This window comes from Pinus tabuliformis, chromosome J, assembly GCF_031772625.1.
Source record: "Pinus tabuliformis cultivar Carrire ecotype Pingquan chromosome J, CPIR1, whole genome shotgun sequence".
Lineage (NCBI taxonomy): Eukaryota > Viridiplantae > Streptophyta > Pinopsida > Pinales > Pinaceae > Pinus > Pinus tabuliformis.
Window position 1 is genome coordinate 1,328,146,649 of NC_142295.1, and position 16,383 is coordinate 1,328,163,031.

General features: G+C 34.5%; 2 non-coding genes across 2 annotated transcripts; both read right to left on the bottom strand.

Annotated features, from left to right (window-relative positions):
• Positions 1 to 1,055: 1,055 nt before the first annotated feature.
• Positions 1,056 to 1,197, bottom strand: LOC149232196 (U4 spliceosomal RNA). The gene has a single exon (XR_016248544.1). It is a non-coding gene; the product is annotated as a U4 spliceosomal RNA (small nuclear RNA).
• Positions 1,198 to 6,412: 5,215 nt separating this feature from the next.
• Positions 6,413 to 6,554, bottom strand: LOC149232197 (U4 spliceosomal RNA). The gene has a single exon (XR_016248532.1). It is a non-coding gene; the product is annotated as a U4 spliceosomal RNA (small nuclear RNA).
• Between the last annotated feature and the right edge of the window lie 9,829 nt (positions 6,555 to 16,383).

The following is a 16,383-nucleotide window of genomic DNA, read 5'->3' on the forward strand; positions in this document are numbered from 1 at the left end:
CATGAATTTCTTATGTTGTGCCTACGTGAGTTGTTATCTTTCCAAGTTAGTTTTCTTTCTATGCTTATAGTGAAACCTACTTAATGAGGTCGTAAACCATAGATATTACATATAATTTGGAGGCCACTCAAATACCTCTCTTCACTAGATGTTGGGATGGGGTCTCTGCAAGCAACAATACCAAAGTTGATGCCTAGATATCCTTGCCATGCATGTATGTGGTAGATGTGTTTAATATGTTCACCTAAAAAATAGATGGAGTTGTTTTACTTGGTGAGGCTATGACTATTGTGGATTTATTATCGATGAATTTTCACTAATTTTTTATTGATGTTAAGTGAATATCAAAATTATTTTGAACTTCATATTTTGAAATCAAATATTTTCACAATCAATAATAAACACTTAGGTGATATAAAGAAGTGGTTTTCATTTTAAAAAATATTGTATAATAACAAAATAAATCCATGTGAAATTTTACAATTGTCCAACTATCCTCTCTCTCTCTCTCTCTCTCTCTCTCTCTCTCTCTCTCTCTCACACACACACACACACACACACACATAAGTCCACGATATAAAAGAAGGAGAAAGTATTTCGGTGCGTGCATATGGAGGGATTTAAGCAGAACCTATTTTGGTGCCTATCCTAGTTGGATCATATGCAAGATCTTCACAACTGATGTTGATGCCTTTGATCTACCAAGGCTTACCCATGATGCTTATGATATTGGAATTCCATTTTGGAGAACATTTTTCATCTCTGCTTTAGATTTGAGTCATCACGAGAGGGACTGAATGTTGAGGATATCAAATGTGATTTGACAAGAGGGAATTTGCACCGCAAATGTTACTGAGGATGGGAGATACTTTAATGGTCGTAACAATTTCTGGTACATGGATTTGGAATTTTGAATCATTCAGTGTCGGATACTAAGGTGAAACTTCGGAAAAAATTTCCACGGAAAAGGCGTAAACTATGTCGACGAGGGCATTTAGAAACACTTTTCAAACAACAAACCAACAATTTTGAAATTTAGAATTGTTAGGGAACAAGCCAAAGGTGGGCCCTTCAAAAATTCTCGAGGGCCAAGGCATAACCCAGGCCAACGAGGGGGGTTGGAAATAGTTTTCAACCAACAATTGACATGCCTTAGTTTTACCTCACTAGCTGTGTCATTTCCCCAAGCGCAAAGATGCTTCTCAACTCTCTGTTCCTCGTCTTCATAGTCTTCCTTGTACTTTTTTCATTGTGCCTCTTTGATGTGATATGTGATAATGTTTCCATTTCCTTTTTCACAAACACCTCCAAATTGATTTCGTTAATAAACTCCATTTCTTTACGAATCTATTGATTTCATTAATAAACTCTATTTCTTTACAAATCCATTGATTTCATTAATAGGGTTTATAAGGTGATTGTAATTCATCCCTACTCAGTGTTAGGATAGGAAAGAAATAGGCCCATCCATGATTCCCCTGTGTAAGTTCAACATGTTTCATTACTCTTAAATTTTTTAAGGTAAGTATTGCGAACTTGTTGGTTTAGTGTCTGGGAGGAGGGGGCTAATTGTGTTAACTCTCCCTTTACTTACAAACAACCTTGCTCTAGTATAGGGAAGAACTAGGCCCATCCATCATTCTCCAATGTAGGCTCTATAGGCTTCTTTACTCTTAAATTTGTTAAGGTAAGCATTACATCTCAATTCATTGCTTAGGAGGGGGCTAGTTGTGGCGACTCTTAACTTACAAAACAGCCTTGCTCTCTAATTTTTTTGGACTCCCTATAATGGGTCAAGTGAGAAGGAAAGGGAGAACATGGTTCCCTTCTTATGGTGCAAGGTGTGTCCACCAAACTTGATTCAATCATATAAACTTGAAAAACAATCAATACATCTAAATTAACTAAAATTAGTAATCTATCATACAATGAAACACTCTTAACAAGGTATACTCAAATCAAACATATTTTCATATCCTTTTTTCAATGAGTAAAAGAAATTTGATTCTGATAAGTTATTATATTGGACATAACTCTATAAGTCAATGATGTATATCTCCTAAAAGGGTGGCCTTTTAGATAATGGGGGAAGGAGGAGATGGCTAAAAAACTTAGTAAGCCATTACCATGGAAACTTACCATTACAATAATATTAAAATAGATGTTTATGATTTTTAGGGCTATCACAATGAGGACATTTCTGCAAAAGAATACCCACGTGCATCAAAGTACGACAAAGAACTAAACCAACCAAGATAAGAGACCATTGTAAAAGGGTTTAATTGTACCAAATAATTGTCTTCCAAACACTACAAAGGTTAAACAACTGTGTCTTTTACTTAAACTTCAACCTTTAGAACTTATTCAATTGAGAAGTAGTGATTATCTAGGCATTGCAATCTATAGCCATCAGTAAGTTGAAATTTTTCAAAATCTTTAGCCTTATTCCATTCGTAGTGTTTCCACCAAATTTAATGGGTCTAGAAGCCAAGGATCATCCATAAAGAGCTAGGAATAATATCATTAATTAATCAAGGGTTAGTTAACATGGGTTAGAAACATAAACCTTGCTTTCAATTTTTGCCAAAACAACTTCTTTGGTAGGAGAATGAGAAATGTTACTAATGGAATTGAGAACTCCTTTGAAAAATCTAAATCAAGAAATATACATTTCTATGAACACCTTCCCTTCATGCAACAAGATTGAAGACCACCACAATAAGTAGTCCTTAAATAATAGCTCAAATCTCAATGCTTGACCTTTCTTATTAAGGTCAAATCTAATCACAACCTCTTGTACTTTCCAAATACATTAGGAAACAAAAATCTATTTTACTATGACTTGGATTGACACAACAATGAGAGCTTGAAGATTGAGACCTCACCATAACTTTTGCCAGAGAGGATTCTAGAGCAAACAAAGTATCTCAAAAGAACCTTCCACACTTTTTTCTTTCCTAAGGCCCAAATTTCTCAGTTAATGCACAACACATGAACATGTAATAAGTTTTAATTATGCTCATATGAGCCAATCCCTAGGAGCACAACAAAAAATCCAATTAACTTCATGAAAGTTTACACCTCCTTCAATATAAGCCCAAGGAAAACTATATAACACATATGTAGAAAATAATGTGGTATTATTTAGTAGAAAATAACATTGATCTTTAGCACTGCATTTGTAATCCTCCAAGTTGTAATAATTCCATTGCTTGGCAACATAAAAGAACTTGATAGATCATGGCATTGAAAAACACAACATAATATATTGTTTCATACATAATGATGACAACAATAGATCCCATATCCAGTTTATAATGTTATCATGATGTGCATAACATTAGATATGTGTGTGTGCATGTGTGTGTGTTCAGGGGGATGCATGTCAATCCTTCCTGACATATATCTCTTCATAATGCTAACATGATCACCATGACAAACAAAGTTAAATAGACATGATAATAACATTATATAACATAGGTTTGTACTAAATGTTTAGAATGAAAAAGTACAAATATGACATATATCTAGCTATAATGTTGGTATGATGCAAATTACATATATTAGATAAGGAAACTATTTGTAGGTTTAGTTAAAAATCAAACAACTCAAGCTTATGGGGGGGCTTCTTGACATATATCTCTTCATAATGCTAACACGGTCACCAATGACCTTGAGAAACAAAATTAAATAGCCATGATAATAACATTATATAATATAAGTTTGTACAAAATGCTTAGAATGGTAAAGAAAAAATATGGCATATATCTAGTTATAAGGAAAATATTTGTAGGTTTAGTTAAAAAACAAACCACTCAAGCATATCCTATTATATAATGTCAGCATGATAGCTATGACATGAATAGCACCAAAAAACACAATTCTAGGTTTTCATTTGGAGATATATGGTCACCCAATATTGGTCACACAAAAAAAAAAAAACATATTGGGTGACCATATATTTAGATATATTCTAGGTTTTCATTTAGATTAAACATGTGTATGTAGGTACACCCATGTCTAATAACAAAGTGTACTATGTTGGGATGTCCCCTTGGAGTGCCAAGCTACATAGGAAGATGGAATGAAGTCGGCTCACTATGGAGGATTCTTTGCGAATTTGAGTGGCTGGAAAGTCGGTGGTGTCATCTCATGCTCTGGACGACTTGGTGTTTCGGCTAAAAGACAGATTCTATAGAAATATTACAAGGATCCACTAACCAAATAACTTCAAGAACAAACATTTTCTCATTTTCCATCTCGCTAAGTTTTTCTTGTAGCATACCTATTCTCTCTTCCATTTCTTCAAACCTTTGTTATTTTCCATAAAGATTTGGGATTGTATTTTCCTGTCTCCAAGAGATTCTACTTGTAAGTTTCAACTTATTGTTTTCCTTTACATTTCTTAAGTCTCCATTGCATTTCTTTTCTCCCAATATTTCCTCCATCCTTCCCATTTTTTAACATTAAGTCATAAACATTCTTGAGCCTCAACTACATGCCTCTCACATCTCTGAGTTCCCCTATACAAGCCAAAGCCCACATAAATTGCACACCATTTAGAATTTCCATGAGAGTTGGTCATTTATTCAATCCCAAACAAAACCTTTCAACTAGCTCACAATATCAACATACATAGCCAAATCTAGGCCAAACAATAACCCTGTGCATTACACATCCAAGGCTCTTCCACATCTATAAGCCAAATGACATATAAAAAAATAAAATCATAACTAAAGAGAAAATTCCAAATCCTTCAACTCAATGTATCACATGAATTTGCTTGCCCCATCCTCACATAGCTTATAATTGAAACTATCAATGATGAAATGTGTGAATATACATAGAGAGAAGGAGCATTAAATGATTTATCCCTATAATTAAAATTAACAAATGAATCATAAGATGTGGTTTTGAAGTAGATCCACTCCATTTATCCTAACCATTCCCATTTAATATTATCTACTTTGTTTGCTTGCTTATCCATAAAGAATTTATGTACTCTCAAAACTTATAAATAGTAAATTGATTCAAAAGATTTTTCAAGCAATTAATCTCTATTCACTAGCCTACTCAACTAAATATCTTGAAGAAACATTTGAGAATGCATATAAGCTATTACTAGTATGGAATCCCAACCATGACATGATTAATTCAATTAATGGCATTTGAATTGTAAGAAAGGTATGGTTGTGCAAAGGAAGACACGGCATACGGGATGAGCAAACAAAGGGTTCTAGCCTTTGATATCGAAAGGTGTGGTCTTTGCCCAAATCCATTTCAATTCTTGTTCCATGAAGTAAATAGAGGCAGATCTTCTATTTAACTCCAAAATGATGGATTCTGTTGCAAGTGTCAATAAATATTAAAAGAAGAAGACAGGGTTGGAGACCAAATTATAGAAATGGGTTACGAACATGGTCTTGGTTTGATGGTCCAGCGGAAGTGGTGATATTTCCCACCGAGAAGATATGGGCAGTCTCACAATTCACCTATGCAAGCTTGTTATTTCAAGCAGATAATCTAGATGCAAGTCCTCCAAACTTTAGTGGAATAGATAACCCCACACACTGTCTTTGTTGAACGGATCTTCCTTGCAGTCTAAGTATGTGATACTTCATTATAATATTCACATATAAAATACAGCTAAATAAAATCACTATACGGTCACTGGATCCATGCACTGCACTACTACCGAATTTATTACAGCAAAGAGCAACAAAGGCTGAAATCTTGCTACTATGATTTATACGACCTGTGGCTTTGACTTCGCTTCGCATCCTCGAGTACAAAGGTTGATATAATTTTCTTAAATACAAATTATATCCCTTCCAAAGTTTGAACAAATAGCGAGATCTTCACCGCTGATGTTGATGGTTCCGATCTCCCAAGGCTTACCCACTATACTTATGATCATGGAATTCTATTTCGGGTAGCATTTTTAATCATCAGAGGGACTGAACCTCAAATGCGATTTGACTAGAGGGACTAAGAAACTTAATATACTTGAATGGTCGTAATAGTTTTCTTGGATTTGGAATTTTAAATTATTCAGTGCCCGAGACAAAGATGAGACCTTGGGAAGGACTCTTTAAGGCCAAGACGTAGACCTTGGGAAATTGACCATTGTTAGGGCCCGAGCCAAAGGCGAGCCCTCGGATTTGGAATTTTAAATTATTCAGTGCCCGAGACAAAGATGAGACCTTGGGAAGGACTCTTTAAGGCCAAGACGTAGACCTTGGGAAATTGACCATTGTTAGGGCCCGAGCCAAAGGCGAGCCCTCCAAAAATTCTGTAAGGCCAAACTCTCTAAGGCCAAGACGTAGAATATATCAACGACGAGATTTGGAAATAGTTTTCGCACAGCAAACGCAAACGAGCAATTTTGAAATTGACTATTGTTAGGGCCCGAGCCAAAGGTGAGCCCTCCAAAAATTCTCGAAGGCCAAGGCGTAGCCCAGACCAACGAGGGGGGTTGGAAATAGTTTTCAACCAGCAATTGACGCGCCTCGGTTTTACCTCACTAGCTGCGTCATTGCCCCAAGCGCAAAGATACTTCACGAACTCTTTGTTCCTCGTCTTCATAGTCTTCCTCGTACATCTTTCAGTTTGCCTCTTAGATGTGGGACACGATAATGTTTTGGTTTCCTTTCTCACAACCACCTCCAAATTGCTTTCATCAATAAACTCCATTTCTTAACATAGAATCTTTTGATCTCATCATTAATTCGCATAAATTGAGCCACTCGTGTAATATGCCTTCCAATGATTATGGGCTATGGGGTTCATAAGCCTTGATTATCATCCATCTGACTCAATATTACGATACGGTAAATCAATAACCATCCATCATTCCCTTGTGTAGGCTCTATAGCCTTCTTTACTATTAAATTTGTTAAGGTGATCGTTACAAACTTGTCACTTTAGTGTTTGGGGGATGAGGGAGATGATGGTAACAACTCTCCTTTTACTAGGAAGAAGAAGGCCCATCCATCATTCCCCGATGTAGGTTTTATAAGTTTTTTTACTTTTAAGTTTGTTAAGGTAAGCATTACAACTTGTCAATTTATTGCTTGGAAGGAGGGGGCTAATTTTGGTGACTCTCTCATTACTTATCAACAACCTTGCTCTTTGATTGTTGGGACTCCCTAGAATTGGTCGAGTGAGATTGGAAAGGTAATACATGGTTCCCTTCTTATCGTGCAAGGCGTGTCATTGGTGATACCAGAGTTGGCACGAGGACATCAAACTCAATTCAATCATATAGAGTTGAAAAACAATAAGCACTCTAGATTAACTATAATTAGTAAGCTATCATACAATGTAAAAATTTTAACAAGCTATACTTAAATTAAACATATTTTCATATACCTTTTTCAGTGAATAAAGAAACTTCAATTCTTATAAGTTATTATATTGCATATAACTATATAGGTCAAGGATATATATTTACTAGAAGGGTGACCTTTTAGATAGTGGAGGCAAGGAGGATATTGGTACAAAACTTAGTAAGCCATTACTAGGGAGACATGGCATAAACATAATATTAAAAGAGGTGTTTATGATTTTTAGGGCTACCACAACAAGGAAATTTACGCAAAAGAATACCCACATGCATCAAAGTACTACCAAGAACTACAACAACAATTATCTTCCAAACACTATAGAGATTAAACAACCAAGTCTTTTACTTAAACGTCAATCTTTGGAGCTTGTTCAATTGACCATTAAGGGTGGCTAAGACATTGCAATCTATAGCCATCAGTAGGTTGATTTTTTTTTAAAGCTTTAGTCTTGTTTCATTAATGTTTCCACCAAATTTGAAGGGCCTAGAAGCCAAGGGTCGTCAATAAAGAGTTAGGAATAATACCATTAATTAATCAAGGATCAATTAGCTCGGGTTAGCAACATAAACCTTGCTTTCAATTTTATCCAAGGCATCTTCTTTGGTAGGAAAATGAACAATTTCATGAAACGAATTGAGGTATCTTTTGAAAAATGTAAATCGAGAAGCATGCATTTCTATGTACACCTTTCCTTCTTGACACAGGATTGGAGACCACCACAATGAGTATTCATTAAATAATAGCCCATACCTCAATGCTTGGCTTTTCTCATTAAGGTCAAATTTAATCACAATCTCCTGTATTTTCCAAATACATTGGACAACAAAAATCTCTTTTACAATCACTTGGATTAGCACAACAATGGGAGTTTGAGAATTGTGGTGTCACCATAATTTTTGCCAAAGAGGACTTTAGAGAAAACAAAGTATGTCAAAAGCACCTTCCACAACTCATTCCTTCCTAAGGCCCAAATTTCTCAATTAATGCACAACACTTGAACATGAAATAGCTCATATGAGCCAATCCCTAGGAGTACAACACAAAATCCAATTAACTTCATGAAAGTTTACACCTCCAATATAAACCCAAAGAAACCTATATAACACATAGGTAGAAAATAATATTGACTGTTGACACCACATCTAAAGAATTCCATTGTTTGGAAGCATAAAATAATTTTTCATGCCATGGCATTGGAATAACACAACATAAAATGCTGGTTCATACATATTGATGAGAATAATAAATACCAAATCTAGCTTATAATATTACCATGATATGCATAACATTAGATATGTGCGCGCACTTGCACATGTCAAACCTTTCCAACATATATCTCGTTATAATGCCAACATGATCACCATGACAAACAATGTTAAATAGACATGATAATAACATTATATAGCATAGGGTCGTACAAAATGCTTTGAATGATAAATAACAAATATGGCATATATCTAGTTGTAATGTTGGTATGAAGTAAATTACGTGCATTAGATAAAAAGGAAAATATATATAAGTTTAGTTAAAAAACAAACCACACAAGCACATACTACTTTATAAAGTCAATCTGACATGTATGACATGAATAACATAAAAAAGACAACATTCTAGGTTATCGCTTAAATAAATGAACACCATTTATGGGTTTTGAGCTAAAAGAAAATATTGTTTAAATATAAAAAAACTATTAAGGAAAATTGTTTAAATATAAAAAATCTATTAAGAGATTTCCAAACTTGGGTGGAATTGAATAATATCTAAAACAATTAGGGTTTTCTTTAAAAGGTGAATTTATCCAATATATATCTTTCTAGTTATAACCATGATATGCATATTACACAAAAATATCTTAAGTATACTTGAAATACTGTAAAAAATGCAATGGTTGTGCATTCCATGGATTCTTTAGATTAATGCCATCATTTATAAAGTCCTTAGTTTACATTTTGTCACACTAAATATCTCAATTTCATAGTTTGGACAATTCAATTCTCTTGTTTGAAGTCATCAAGATCTTAAAAGGAAGTAACAACAATTTCAACTTGAATGTGCGTACATTGGATAACTCCCATGACAAGTCTATGAAATCAAAGAAATGATCCAAGAGTTCACATGGCATCATTCTAGTGATCATTTTGGGTGCTTGTCTCACCATTGGTATTGTTGCAAGCACATGCATAAAGCTATTTGACTACAGAGTTGAAATGAAGAGAATAATCATGGTTAGATGAATAGGGCCTACTGCATATGCATGACACGATTTTTCTATACAAAGTTGAAATGTAGATTCAAAATACAAGCAAATCCTAAATACTTACATAGCAAAAATATAGAAAGACAAGTTCTAAGAAAGTCAAAATGCACATGGTTAGACAATCTAGATTACATGCAATACAATGAATCCTAATTGCGCACAATTGCACATAATTCAAGTAGAGATGAAATACAATGAAGCTTTATTACACATCCCATGGGGCATAGAACAAATGGTGACAAGGTGCACTCTTAAGGCACTCTTTGTGTTAAGGTCCCAACTTGAAAACCCAGTGAGCATAGATCGAACCATGTTAAGGGTACTATGGGCCAGGCTTATTTTGACAACTTAGGTGCCCTTGGGTCATGGTTTCTTAGCAATAGGCCAGTCCTATAGTTCATAAACACACTAGAAAACAAAAAAATGAAGCTTGTTTGCACAAAATTGCACATAATTCAAGCAAAGCTTAAATACAATGAAGTCAAACTGCACACAATATCTTATTGCTAGTTACATAAGGAAAACATGTTATACACATATAACATTATTTTTCTACACATAGGTGAAATGTTGAATAACTAAAATTACAGAGCAGTTGAAATGCAAATTACATGAAATATAGAATAGAGGATAACTAATTACTCTGAATTGTGGTGCAATTCTCTTACACTATTATTCTCTTGTTGTTGCACCTCCATTCAAAATTCACAACCCCATTACTCACGAGTATGAAGTAGGTTTAACAGCTTCTGTTATTCTCTTGTTGTTGCACCTCCATTCAAAATTCACGACCCCATTACTCACAAGTATGAAGTAGGTTTAACAGCTTAATAATCCTTGGAGATCCCAACCCATTATTTACCTACATTCAATTCAACATAGTGCTCTACAAGAACTAAAGAGACATACCTATTTGATGTTAAAACCTATTGAACTTGTTTGCACCTACCTACAAAATACAACAACATCAAGTATTATTTACCAACTAGCACTCTTGCATAATTCGATGGGTTGCTACAAAGGCAAGCACCAAGTTGTGAGCCTAGATAGCATCTATCAAGGATGAGATATGTCTTCACTACCCAAATTGACAAACTCAATACTTTATAAAATTGGAAGCATTGAAAATGTTTCCTTAAGAGTGTGAACAATGGAAATTTAGAGTATTTTCATATATTTTTATTAGGTGCATATACATGCACATCATTAACCTTTAGAAGGGTGGGCGCTGGGGAATGAAGGTGAGCATATGTGTGTGTTTGTAGCATTTATACTTTTTTATTAGGTGCACAAACATGCACATCATCACCCCTGAAGAGGGTAATGGTGGTGGATGACAATGTGCATCAATGTGCATGTAGTGTTTATATATTTTTAATAATTGCACACACATACACATTGTCCTCCTATATAAGGTTGGGTGTATACCTAAGTTTTGACATCTAGCATATAACAAGTTAAATTATGTGTATATTTTAAATATGTGGTTATAAAGATGGAATTGATCCTTTTGAGCTTAAATAAATGATCTCGTGTGTAAATAATGTAAATATGTTTGTATGGATTTCTATTGCAAACCTCAAGGTCAATGCCCAATTAGTGAATGGTTGGGCATGTAGATGTTGTAAATAAGCTTTCCATGGTAAACCCAAGTTTAATTAGTGATTATGATTAATTCATTTAGGAGTGTTTTTTTTCCAGTATGATTAATTCTACTATAACTATACAAATTTATAATTCTGATTAATTCCACTAAAAATATACAAATATATTTATAACTCTAATTAATTCCACTAGAAATATACAAATTTATAATTCGTCATTCAAATTATTGAGTATAAACAATCAAAATCAATGAACCAAATCCATTTTTATATTCAAAAATGCCCATTTAAACAATCAAACATAACAATCTTAATCCTTTTTTACATTCGAAATTACAATTCAAACACTAAACATAACAATCTCACCAAAAAAACACAGTAAAATTCCACCCAAAATGTTCAATGCAATTTAATTTGAACTACATAGTTACAAGATGTTGCAACTACAAATTAAATGATCACCCAAAAAACCCAAAAGTCACCTTTTTAACTAGACTACCTTAGTGTAGGATGTTTCTTGCAATTTAATTTAAATACGCACTTACAGGATGTTCCATGCAATAATTTAATAGACAGTTAAATATTCTCACCACCGAAAACGAAGTCACCTTTTTACAGTCCACTATTATAGGATGTATCATGTAATTTAATTTGAACTACAAACTCACAGGATGTTCCCTGCAAATTAAATGACCACCAGAAAACCAAGAAGTCACGTTTTTAACTACACTAAAATGTTATAGAATGTTTCAATTTAAATGACATAATTAAATGAAGTTCTCACCACCGAAGATAAAGTCACCTTATTATACTACATTATTACATGATGTTTCATGTAATTTAATTCTAAGTACGCACTTCTGGGATGTTTCCTGCAATTTAGTTTAACTTATTTAGGATAGATTTTTCAGCGAAAATCACATGAGAAATTCTTTGTCGACGCGTTTCGAACCAACCAATGTGGTTCATCGTCAGGACAAGTTATTGAATTTAAACGAAACATGTATAAAAAGAACTCAAAGAATCTCAATAGACTAGCTACGCATGTTATGTTCATTCAAACAAACCTTGTTCAAGATAAACAATCTTCACACCTAGGATCTTACAAGTTTAACATGATAAAATACAAATTTTTAAACATGTGTGCAGAATGCAAGAAGCTATAGCTACTATCCTACCAATTAATCCATCAATCTTGGGCAAATTATTTACCTAAATAAGATCATTCAATACCGCATGGTTCTGCTTTATAAAAAACATGGAGGTTTAGTTAGTTAACGTCTGTTGCAACTGGAATGATTTATTTAATTGCAAAACTCTCTAATTAGTTACTATGCCTTTGTTACATTGAAACAGAAAATAAATTAATGCAAATACAATTGAACAATTCAAGATAATATAGTTCCAATAACACCAATTAGTCCACCAGTTCCAATAACACCAATTAATCCACCAATCTTGCAGAAGCTATTTCCTTACATTTTATTTAATGCATAGTTCCCTAAATCGTAAATGCCATGTTGGTTTAGTTAATGTCCCTTTAAAATATGAATGTATTCTTTGGTTCATTGGGTTCCTTGGTTCATTGTGTTAGTTCTTTTTTCAGAGAGAAAATCCACATATGACCGAAGCCTACAGATATTTTTACAATATGGCCGAAGCCAGCAGAATATGGCCGAAGCCAGCAGAATAGTGTTAGTTCTTACAATAGTGAAGCAACCATATATTGAAATATCTCTAATTAGTTTCTATAGAAATTATTCCACACATACAATCTTGATACCCAAATGCTTGCAACAACAACACATTGAAATACAGGTCTCGATTCACGGCCAAAAAGGATCTCATCATTAGCACCTTGAATTACAAATCTCGACTTCTGATTCTTTGAAGAAAAGTATCTAGTAAGTTAGTTACTACAGAATTATTCCAGTTACAGTTTGCGCACCCAAAAGCTTACAACGTTAGCACATTGAAAAACAAATCTCAATTCCTTATGAAAATATATCTCATCATGAGCACATTTAAATAAAAGTCTATGCTCATGATAAAAAACCACTAACCAATATCCCAAAATCAGAATTATATCGAAACACTAATACATAAAGCCCTAATCGATATAAGGAACAAAAATTCTCATGAACTCCAAGTATAATCATTTAAAATAGAGATGCATGATAGGCATATGTGCTATGATGGCAGAAAAGTAGTCCCCATACACATTTTAAAAAATAGATGTAATAAATTAAAATATAATTAGAGTTTGTTCAAATTCCCAATCGTGCACCATTCACACAAACAAAACTAGAAAACACATCATATAGCCATTGATATTTCCCTCTTGTTGTTCAACGACCTCGCAAAATGTAATAGTCCTAGTGAAAAATCCATGTATTAAAAGTTAATGAAGGCAAAAATAATAAACACAGTTGGCGGGACGCTTATTCGAAGCTGAATGTTGGGCAAGACATCCTAAGAGGTGTTCATTTGGTTTATTATGGCTAAGGAAATTGACAATGGCAATGATAAAGACTTGGAAAGGAAAAAATGGTATTTTTGGCACATTTATTTATGAAAATAATGGAAATTAGGAGAAAAATGAGGTGAAAGGTCACAGGTTGCATGTGAGGAAGAAATTGAAGGAAAATAATGGGAAATGAAGAAAATAGAGGTCTCATTCATAAAAAGTCTTCTAAGGATCAATTGGTAACCTTTTGTAAGTTGAGTTTTAGAGCTCTCTCATTATTCTCCCTCTCTCTCTCACTCTTAGACACTTATATTTTTCTTGGAAGATTTTGGCATTAGATTAAGAAAGGAAAAGAAAGCAAGAGGAAGCAAAGATCAAGCAAGGAAAGGTTGGATCAAGCAGCTACAACAAGATTCATTGTAGGTATCGACTTGCATGTGTATTTTCCTTGCTAGATTTGGCATGCATGGTATTGTGTGTGGTTCTTTTGATGTTGTGGCATGGGTTTTGCCAAGTGTAACAATGTTTCATCCTAGCCTTGTCATTTCTGGATAGCCATGGTGTGATGGGGTTCTCATGTTTTGGTTGAGATGGATTGTCAGATGGATTCGAAGTTGAGTAGGGTGGATCTACGAATGATAGAGCACATGGCCTAGTGGTCCCTAAACCATACTGTGGATCATGGTAAAGCCACTGGCCTAGTGACCTTTAAGTCAGACCTTTAGTAGGCCTAGGAATCCTTTCCGATGAATGGCAGGATATACGGTAAAGCAAGAGGTGGTTTGCTCTTTGTTGGGTCTATTAATCCCAGGTTTGGGATATGCAGTAAAGCTTGGAGAGTGGGTCTCGGTTTAGGGCCTAATGATTTGAGTTTGGATTGTGGTAAAGCCTGAGAGACTAGGAGATAGGAAAATTTCTCACAGTGTAGGTGGAGAAATCCTGTGGCATCCATGTTTGTTTAGCCTAGTGATTGTGTGGAGATCACGTAAAGCCAATTACGATGTGTTCATTGTGTTGGGTTGGTGATTTTTACGTAAATCCCGGTTTCTATTAATAAGGGTGAGGTGGTTTAGCCTCGGTATGCCCTGGTTGGTTCTTTTGGTTTGAGTCTCGCATTCATGCTTGGAATATGGCATGGGGATGAATGGCTAAAGAGAGATTTGGCTCATCCATTCTATGGTCGGGTTTTACGTGGAAATCCCATCCCAGGTTTGGTTTTTTCATCATTAATGAAAGGTTATTTCTCCTTATATTTCTATGAGCATTTTGAAAGGTTATTTCTCCTTATATTTCTATATGGTTGTACTTTCATGAGTATTTATGTTGTTATTATGTTGGTTATATGTGTGTTTATGACAACAACTATGTATGGCTCTCAAAATGTGTTTTCTTGTAAATGAATGGATGTATCCATGGCCTAATAGATGATAATGCAACAAATGGGTAGTGAGGGAACAATGGTTCATAGCGGTTCTCAGATAAGTATGAGATCCCTACACTTAATTCTGTTGTCTACTCTTGTAGGTTACATGTTGATGATATGTTTGACGAAATTCTTATCATGGCTAGTACGGATCTGATTAAGGTATTATTTAACTTATTGCTTCTAAATCATTTTTTCCTTGTTCTTTGATTGATCTTAAGCTATCATTCCATTCTGGGGAGTGACATGGTCTTTGGGCTTGAAAAATTGGCTCAAATCTCGGGGTCGCTAGCATAGCACTGAGAAATTGGGTCTCTGGATGATGGCAGGAAAGCCTATGAGAGAAACTTTGGGTTTTTAAACATTGTCATGCCTATATATGAGAGCAACGGAGGCCTCAGATGTCTAGAAAATCAGTGGGACCCAGGGACAGGATGTCTGAGTGGCTGACATGTCTCATGAGGGTTCTGTTGCTGATGTGGATAGATTGGTTGATGTTTTCCATCAATCCCACTTTCTTAAGGTCACATAGGAGGTTGAATCCAATCATAGTAGCCTATCGTCGCATGTTTACCAGTTGGCATGGTTACTTGGGTAGATGTGGGAGGAGGGTGTTCCACAAAATATCTTGAAGGATATTTTGTATACCAGTAAACAAAACCATGTCTTGGTATAAGACTAGAGATATCTAGTTTTCCTAATGCCAAATGAATCTTGTGAGACCTCGTGAAATCCATGCCATAAAATGTTGAACACACTCGTTCCTTTTTATTTTCTTGTTAGTTGAAATTCCAAACAAAATGAGGGATTTGCTTCAATTAGAACATTCACTCGAAGAGAAAGAGAGGTAATACATATAGAACATTCCTCAGCATTTCAAACTTGACAACCCATAATGATGTTGTTTCCTTTACATTCTCTAGATCTGACATTGGACATATTACAACGGATGCTACTAATGTTGCAATAATGTCAATTGAATTTATCCTTTCCAAACATGTCGTAGCAAGTCTCTTGCAAAACAAAACACCTGTGCCTTAACCCAATAGTAGAAAATTTTTAGAAGAATTAACAAAATTACAAAGCAACTTTGATTTCAAGATCTAACATGAAAAATCATGTTGGTCACATCTAAATTAATTTCTTGACGTAAATACTTATGATAACCCTTCAAATTATACAATTTGCTACATACCAAGAATATGAAACAAACGATTAGTCCTTATCATTTCTCACTTGAATTGATTAAAAATGTATGATAACACAACTTTTCTTGGGAATCCGAC